This window comes from Aotus nancymaae, unplaced genomic scaffold (assembly GCF_030222135.1).
Source record: "Aotus nancymaae isolate 86718 unplaced genomic scaffold, 86718_ANA_hifiasm-v0.15.2.pri h1tg000011l, whole genome shotgun sequence".
Classification (NCBI taxonomy): Eukaryota; Metazoa; Chordata; class Mammalia; order Primates; family Aotidae; genus Aotus; species Aotus nancymaae.
Genome location: NW_026988422.1, coordinates 11,249,556 through 11,258,611, shown reverse-complemented (window position 1 = coordinate 11,258,611; position 9,056 = coordinate 11,249,556). Strand labels below are relative to the sequence as shown.

The 9,056-nt window shown below is 36.1% G+C and overlaps 1 pseudogene; it reads right to left on the bottom strand.

Moving 5' to 3' along the window:
• Positions 1-854: 854 nt before the first annotated feature.
• On the bottom strand, positions 855-4,761 carry LOC105723052 (DCN1-like protein 1; annotated as a pseudogene).
• Positions 4,762-9,056: the final 4,295 nt, after the last annotated feature.

Sequence of the window (9,056 nt, the reverse complement as noted above, 5' to 3'; positions counted from 1 at the left end):
ATAGTTTAACTTATGTGACAGGCAGATAAGTATTTCAAAAGCATAATGAAGTCTAATTATGTAGTGCAAAATGCAGACAGGAGTAGAATCCAACATTATGCAGACATTTTCTAAATAAAAGCTCCCTGTAGGACAACTATACATAAACATGGGTAAGGTAAGCAGAGACTAGTTCTGTGGAACTGTTTGAAATCAAAAGTCTGAAACACAATACATTTTTCAGGTAGGCACCAAGTTATCCTGAAAATTTTTCATGTTGGTTATTCTGACATTTTTTTTTTTCATCAGATAGTCTAGTCACATCAACAACACGTGATTTGCCAGGAAAAAAAAATTCCCCCAACCAAAACACCATTCCAGATCCAGTACACGTAAATATATCACTCTCATTGGAAGTACTATTAGAATAGTCTTTGTAAATAGCCCAAAGCATATATTTAAGAAGTTGTTATAAATTGTTTTGTGGTGTTCATATGTTTAATTCTTATGCCAACTGTTTTTTGATAAATACAGCATTGTGCTTTTTGCAAGAATGGAAACTTCAAAATAATCACCATTATGCTTCTAAGACTTATGGGAGAATAAACTAGGATGGTCCACAGATATAAAATGAAATCCACAATGTTGGAATTATAAATGTTTAGAGTGGCCCAGATTAGAAGACAAGCCAAAACCACCATTAGAAGAACGAAATATAATATGGTCCAAGATGTATCCCTAAAATTTTGTCTGAACCCTCAGTCTGAATTGTGAGGATTGATCTTCAGTTCAGTCCAGTCAGCACAAACTGACTATACAATTTTCTGTTGTATTTATTGTACAGACTGTGTACATTCTAGTAGGTTCCTTTAGTGCTACACTGTTGTACTTTTTGTCCCAGCAATTTGAGGGTGTGCAAATTCCACAAAGTCATCAATAAGAACAGGCCATGCTTCTTCTTCTTCATAATTAGACATGTAATCTGCAATCATTGTACTGAAGTCTAAAAGAAGACTCTGGGGAATCCAAGATGGCCAAATAGGAACACCTCTGGATTGCAATTCACAGTGAAAATGCAGAGGATGAGTGATTATCGCATTTCCAAACAAATTTTTACTGCCCACAGACCAGGAGATTCCCAGGCAGAAAAGCGCCATGAGCCTTGAGCACGGCCGTTTCAGCTGGCGCAGCAGGTCTCCACACAAAAACTCACACAAATCCGGGTGCCTTTTCAACTGGTGACAAAAACACCTGGGAGACAGAGTCATCCATTCAACTGATAAAAAGGGGACTGAAACAGGGAGTCAGGTGATCTGGCTCGGCCGGTCCCAACCCCACAAAGACCAGCAATCTAAAATACTCTGGATTGAGAGTATCACAGCAAGCACAGCTGGACCCTGGACAGTCCATCTCTGTGGGGGAAGGGTGTCTGCTATTACCGAGGCAGTCCACCATTACTGAGTCAGTCCATAATTACTGAGGCAGTCCGCCATTATTGAGGCAGTATGCCATTACCAAAGCAGTCTGCCAGACATACAAAGAGGATCTGGTAACACTCCTTCTGAAACTATTCCAAACAATCCAAAAAGAGAGAATCCTTCCCAAATCATTTTATGAGACGAACATCATCCTGATACCAAAACCCGGCAGAGACTCAACAAGAAAACTTCAGGCCAATATCCATGATGAACATAGATGCAAAAATCTTCAATAAAATACTGGCAAACCAATTGCAACAGCACATCAAAAAGCTTATCCATCATGATCAAGTAGGCTTCATCCCGGGGATGCAAGGCTGGTTCAACATACACAAGTCTATAAATGTAATTCACCACATAAACAGAACCAAAGACAAAAACCACATAATTATCTCAACAGATGCAGAGAAGGCCTTGGACAAAATTCAACAGCCCTTTATGCTAAAAACTCTCAATAAACTAGGTATCAACAGAGCATATCTCAAAATAATAAAAGCTATTAATAACAAACCCACAGCCAATATCATACTGAATGCGTAAAAACTGGAATTATTCCCTTTGAAATCTGGCACTAGACAAGGATGACCCCTCTCACCACTCATATTCAGCATAGTATTGGAAGTTCTAATCAGAGCAATCAGGCAAGAAAATGAAATAAAGGGTATTCAGTTAGGAAATGAGGAAGTCAAATTGTCTCTATTTGCAGATGACATGATTGTATATTTAGAAGACCTATCATCTCAGCCCAAAATCTCCTTAAACAACTTCAGCAAAGTCTCAGGATACAAAATCAATGTGCAAAAATCACAAGCATTCCTATACACCAGTAACAGACATAAAGAGAGCCAAATGAAGAACGAACTGCCATTCACAATTGCTACAAAGAGAATAAAATACCTAGGAATACAACTAACAAGGAACGTAAAGGACCTCTTCAAGGAGAACTACAAACCACTGCTCAACGAAATAAGAGAGGACATAAACAGATGGAGAAACATTCCATGCTCATAGTTAGAAAGAATCAATATTGTGAAAATGGCCATACTGCTCAAAGTAATTTATAGATTCAATGCTATCCCCATCAAACTACCAATGACCTTCTTCACAGAACTGGAAAAAAAAAACCTTAAACTTCCTATGGAACCCAAAGACAGCCCGCATAGCTGAAGCAATTCTAAGCAAAAAGAACAAAGTTGGAGGCATCACACTACCTGACTTCAAACTACACTACAAGGCTACAGTAATCAAAACATGTTACTGGTACCAAAACAGAGATATAGACTAATGGAACAGAACAGAGGCCTCAGAGGCAATGCCACATATCTGCAACCATCTGATCTTTGACAAACCTGACAAAAAGAAGCAATAGGGAAAGAAGTCCCTGTTTAATAAATGGTGCTCGGAAAACTGGCTAGCCATGTGCAGGAAGCAGAAACTGGACCACTTCCTGACACCTTACACTAAAATTAACTCCAGATAGATTAAACACTTAAACATAAGACCTAATACCATAAAAACCCTAGAAGAAAACATAGGCAAAACCATTCAGGACATAGGCATAGGCAAGGACTTCATGACTAAAACACTAAAAGCACTGGCAACAAAAGCCAAAATAGACAGATGGGATCTAATCAAACGCCAGAGCTTCTGTGCAGCAAAAGAAACAATCATTAGAGTGAACCGGCAACCAACAGAATAGGAAAAAAATTTTGCAATCTACCCATCTGACAAATGGCTAATATCCAGAATCTACAAAGAACTAAAGCAGATTTTCAAGAAAAAAACAAACAAAACCATCCGAAAGTGGGAGTAGGATATGAACAAACACTTTTCAAAAGAAGACATATATGAGGCCAAAAAACACATGAAAAAATACTCATCATCACTGATTATTAGAGAAATGCAAATCAAAACCACATTGAGATACCATCTCACACCAGTTAGAATGGTGATCATTAGAAAATCTCGAGACAATAGATGGTAGAGAGGATGTGGAGAAATAGGAACACTTTTATACTGTTGGTGGGAGTGTAAATTAGTTCAACCATTGTGGAAGATAGTGTGGCGATTCCTCAAGGACCTAGAAATAGAAATTCCATTTGACCCAGCAATCCCATTACTTGGTATATATCCAATAGATTATAAATCATTCTATTATAAGGACACATGCACATGAATGTTCATTGCAGCACTGTTTACAATAGCAAAGACTTGGAACCAAGCCAAATGCCCATGGACGATAGACTGGTCAAAGTAAATGTGGCACATATACACCATGGAATACTATGCAGCCATCAAAAATGATGAGTTCATGTCCTTTGTAGGGACACAGATAAACCTGGAAACCATCATTCTCAGCAAACTGACACAAGAACAGAAAATCAAACACCGCATGTTTTCACTCATAGGCAGGTATTGAACAATGAGAACACATGGACACGGGAGGGAAGCATCACACACTGAGGTCTGTCGGGGGGAACTAGGAAGGACAGCATGGGGTGGGGAGTTGGGGAAGGATAACATGGGGAGAAATGCCATATATAGGTGATGGGGAGGAAGGCGGCAAACAACATTGCCATGTGTGTACCTATGCAAAAATCCTGCATGTTCTTCACATGTACTCCAAAACCTAAAATGCAATAAAATATATTTAAAAAAAGAAGATTCCAAGTGTCTTTTGGTATTGATAATTTATGATGTTCCAACAGAAATTTATTCCATAAGTCTAAGAATTTAAATCTTCCATCAAGCACTAAGTTCCAGTATGCAATGGTCATTTCTAGATCTAATCCTTTTTGTCCTGGATTCTTTGCAAAATTAAAAGTAAACTAGTAAAAATCCTAAAATCCTTAAATCCTCCTGGTTCTTTCAATTCTTGTTCCATATTGGTTATCTAGGCCTTTAGTTTTTCTATCTTGTCACATCCTAATTCTGTCATGCCACCCATGAACTCCTGTTTGGAGAACTCACACGTGTTGCTGCTCTGAACTTCCGTGCAATAATCAACACACTAATCCTGGCTGGATCGAGTGCCAGGTCATCATAGAACTGCTGTATACAATCTATTCCAATTTTATTCTCATCTTGAGAATCTTTGTATCTATTGTACAGTTGTTCTAACTTCTTCCTGTCCAATGATCATTTTACACTCTCTCATATACAGATTTTGGAAGAAATTATCTGTTGCAACATCTAACTTCCAGTCATTTAGAGATAGACAACTTACTGCTGTTTTTTCACTAGGCTTTGTGAAGATCATAAACTGACGAACTTTATCCTTCTGCGATGATTTCAACTTGTTCATGCTGGTGTCCTCCAGTCCTCTCCCAGGATACTTTCTATAATTAAAAATAAATGTAAAATTAGCCTATGGAATCTGTGATAACTCTTCTTCTATGCAGAGACTCTCTAGAAGTTTTTCACCATTTCTCGTTTTGTGGCTAATTCTAGATGCTTAAACTTGTTTGAAAATGTATCTCTAAAGTGTTGCAACCTCTATGTAATCCAAATACATTCAAAATAATATTCAGCAAAAAGACCAATCAAGTCACCCATATAACAATTATTAAAGTCAAGTGCATTTTTTATACAAAATGATTCAGAATACAGTTTATGAAGGTAAACTTCCCCAAAATGTAACAACTGTTTGTTCCGTATGTTATTCAGGCTGCCACATATAAAAGCACTTGAAACATAATTTATGCTAGATCCTTCTGCTTATAGTACCCTAATGCTCTCCTCTTATGGAATGATGAGCCATATTTATTCTTAAAGTACAGTTTAAATATAACTTTCCTTTTTCTTCAGTTTTCTCTTTTTCCTTTTATTTCTTATAGCATATAACACAAGGTACTGAATTGATCTAGTCTATATCTGTACCAGATTTTGAGCTACTCAAAGACAGAATCTGTGTTCTATTTTCTTTTGGTGTCATCAGTAGCTAGTACAGTAACTAGAACTCAAAAAAGTATCAGTAAATAATCTTGAACTTAATTACAATAATGTAAATACCCCTTCTACTTGAGAAAGCCCAAGAGTGAATAGGGAGAAATGGGGGTGAATATTCAATTTAAAGTCTACAATGAAAAGACTATGTATTGATCCAGTTTCTCCTCACTAAAACTACTTGTGGAAGGCATCATCCATATTTGACAGATGAAAGAATTGAGACTCAAAGAACTTGGTCAAAATCAAAGCTAATAAATGTTAGAACAAAAGCATTTGAACGCTCATCTTGTTCCAATGCTAGAGTTTTAGTTTTTCTTTTTAATGCCCCTTTGTAAAAGATCAAAGAATATAACATATAAAAAGAAATACTTTTTAATACACATTTTGCTAGATCTCAGTTTATAATTGACGACAGTCTTCAAATCTAAGTTAAGAGCAGAAATATGTCCCAATGTTTCCTTTTTGATTTATTTTTACATTGTTTATTTCTGAGACATTACATCTGCTATGGTTAGTTAAGCCTGCTGTGAACTTGCATAATCTGAGATTGCTATTACTTTAAATGGTAGTTCTTAGTGCATGTAGATAACATTCCCAACTGTTCTACCTTCAGGTAAGGAAAAAGGGTACAACCAGTTCCTTGACCTGCATTCTCAACTACATGTTGTGCCTCTGCAATTTACATACATTGGGAAGTGTGCCTACTGGGACTTTGATTTTTGTTTTGTTTTTAGAAAAAGAAAGTACAATGTATTGTGGAACACATCCATAAAACAATAAAACTTGTTGGATGTACAATTAGTGTGATTTATCTTGTTTGACTTCTTTGAGTACCTGAAATACTGGCTGCAATACTCACACTTGAGTCTTCATATATGTAGCCATACAAATTCCTATATAAATATAGATGTGCTACGCAAAGTGAACATAAATTTTTTAATGTCAACTCCAAGTCCCTCTTCTCCAGGAAATTAGTAACTACTAATCAGTGTGGTCAATAAAAATCGTTTCAATTCTAGCCAGTCTAATTTTTCTTTTTCAAGATCTTGCTGATGCAATCCTATGTAATCATGGACTCTTAAGACATACATTTCATATTCTCTAAACCATGCTATATTTTGCTATCATAGCAGAATATAAATCCTTGACTTGATCATTTCCATGCCTGTTTTGTTTTGTTTTGCTTTTTAGCTTTTGAAAAATTCAGTTAAACAGGCATTGGGCTTTCAGTTTATCTGTGATATGCTCTGTTACCTAAGATATTACTTAAGTATAGTTTTATTTATTTATTTTCAATAGGTTTTTGGATAACAGGTGGCACTTTGTTACATAAATAAGTTCTTTATTGGCGATTTCTGAGATTTTGGTATACCAATCACCTGGGAAATTTGTAGTCTGAACCCAGTGTGTAGTCTTTTATCCCTTAATCCCCTTCCACCTTTCCCCCCAAGTCACCAAAGTCTGTTATATCATTCTTATGCCTTTGTCCCCTCATAGCTTAGCTCCCACTTATGAGTGAGAACATAAACACATAAACATATGTTGTTTGGTTTTTCACTCTTGAGTTACTTTATTTAAACTAATGGTCTCCAATTCCATCCAGGTTGCTTCAAATGCCATTATTTCATTCTTATTTTTATGGCTGAGTAGCATTCAGCTTTATATATATATGTGTGTGTGTGTGTGTGTGTGTGTGTGTGTGTGTATATACCACAGTTTCTTTATCCACTCATTGATTGATGGGCATTTGGGCTGGGTCCATATTTTTGCAATTGCAAATTGTGTTGCTATAAACATGTGTATGCAAGTATCTTTTTTGTATAATGACTTCTTTTCCTCTGGCTAGATACCCAGTAGTGGAACTGCTGAGTCAAATGATAGATTCACTTTTAGTCTTTAAGGAATCTCCACATTGTTTTCTATAGTAGTCGTACTAGTTTACATTCCCACCAACAGTGTAAAAGTGTTCCCTTTTCACCAAATGCACATCAACATCTGTTGTTTTTTAATTTTTTTATTATGCCCATTCTTGCAGGAGTAAGATGGTATCACACTGTGATTTCTATTTGCATTTGTCTGATAATTAGGGATGTCGAGTATTTTTTCATGTTTGTCAGCTGTTTGTACATCTTCTTTTGCAAATTGTCTAGTCATGTCTTTAACTCACTTTTTGATCAGATTGCTTCTTTTTTTCTTGCCAATTTGAGTTCCTTGTAGATTCTGGATATTAGCCCTTTTTCAGATGTGTAGATTGTGAAGAGCTTCTCCTACTCTATGGGTTGCCTGTTAACTCTGCTAATTATTTCTTTTGCCGTGCAGAAGCTTTCTAGTTTAATTAAGTCTCATGTATTTATCTTTGATTTTATTTCATTTGCTTTTGGGTTCTCGGCCATGAATTCTTTGCCTAAGGCAATGTCTAGAAGTGTTTTATCAATGTGATCTCCCAGAATTATTATGATTTCAAGTCTTAGATTTAAGTCCTTAATCCAGTTTGAGTTGATTTTTGTTTAACACGAGAGATGAGGATCCGGGTTTATTCTTTCACATGTGGCTTGCCAATTATCCCAGCACCAATTGTTGAATAGGGTGTCTTTTCCTCACTTTATGTTTTTGTTTGCTTTGTCAAAGATAATTTAGCTATAAGTATTTGGGTTTATTTCTGGGTTCTCTATTCTGTTCCATTGGTCTATGTGCCTATTTTTATACTAGTACCATGCTGTTTTGGTGACTAGTATAGTTTGAAGTTGGATAATGTAATGCCTCCAGATTTGTTCTTTTTGCTTAGTCTAATGCTTTGGGCCCTTTTTGGTTCCATATAAATTTTGGGATTTTTTTGTCTAGTTCTGTCAAGAATGATCATAGTATCTTGATGGGAATTGAATTTGTCAGTTGATTTTGGCATTATAATCATTTTCACAATATTGATTCTATCCACCCAAGAGCATGGCATGTGTTTCCATTTGTTTCTGTCACCTATAAATTTTTTCATCAGTGTTTTGTAGTTTTCTTTGTAGAGGTCTTTCACCTCCTTGGTTAAGTATATTCCTAAGTCTTTCATTGTTTTTCAGCAATTGTAAAAAAGGTTGAGTTACTGATTTGATTCTCAGCTTGGTCGCTGTTGGTGTATAGCAGAGTTACTGATTACATTAATTTTGCATCCTGAAACACTGCTGAATTCATTTATGAGTTCTAGGAGCTTTTGGGGTGAGACTTTAGGGTTTTCTAGGTATATAATTATGTCATTAGTGAACAGCAACAGTTTGACTTCTTCTTTTCTAATTTGGATGTCCTTTATTTCTTTCTTTTGTCTGATTGCTCTGGCTAGGACTTCCAGTACTATTTTGAATAAAAATGGTGAAAGTGAGCATCACTGTCTAGTTCTATTTCTCAAAAGGAATGCTTTCAACCTTTCCTTGTTCAGTATTATGCTGGCTGTGGGTTTGTCATAGATGGCTTTTACTGCATTAAGATAAATTCTTTCGATGCCAATTTTGCTGAGAGTTGTTATAAAGGAAATCTATTGAGATGATGATGTGATTTTTAAAATTCTGTTTATGTGGTATATCACATTTATTGACTTGTGTATATTAAACCATCCCTGCATCCCTGGTGTGAAAGACACTGAATCATGGTGGGTTATCTTTTCGGTAT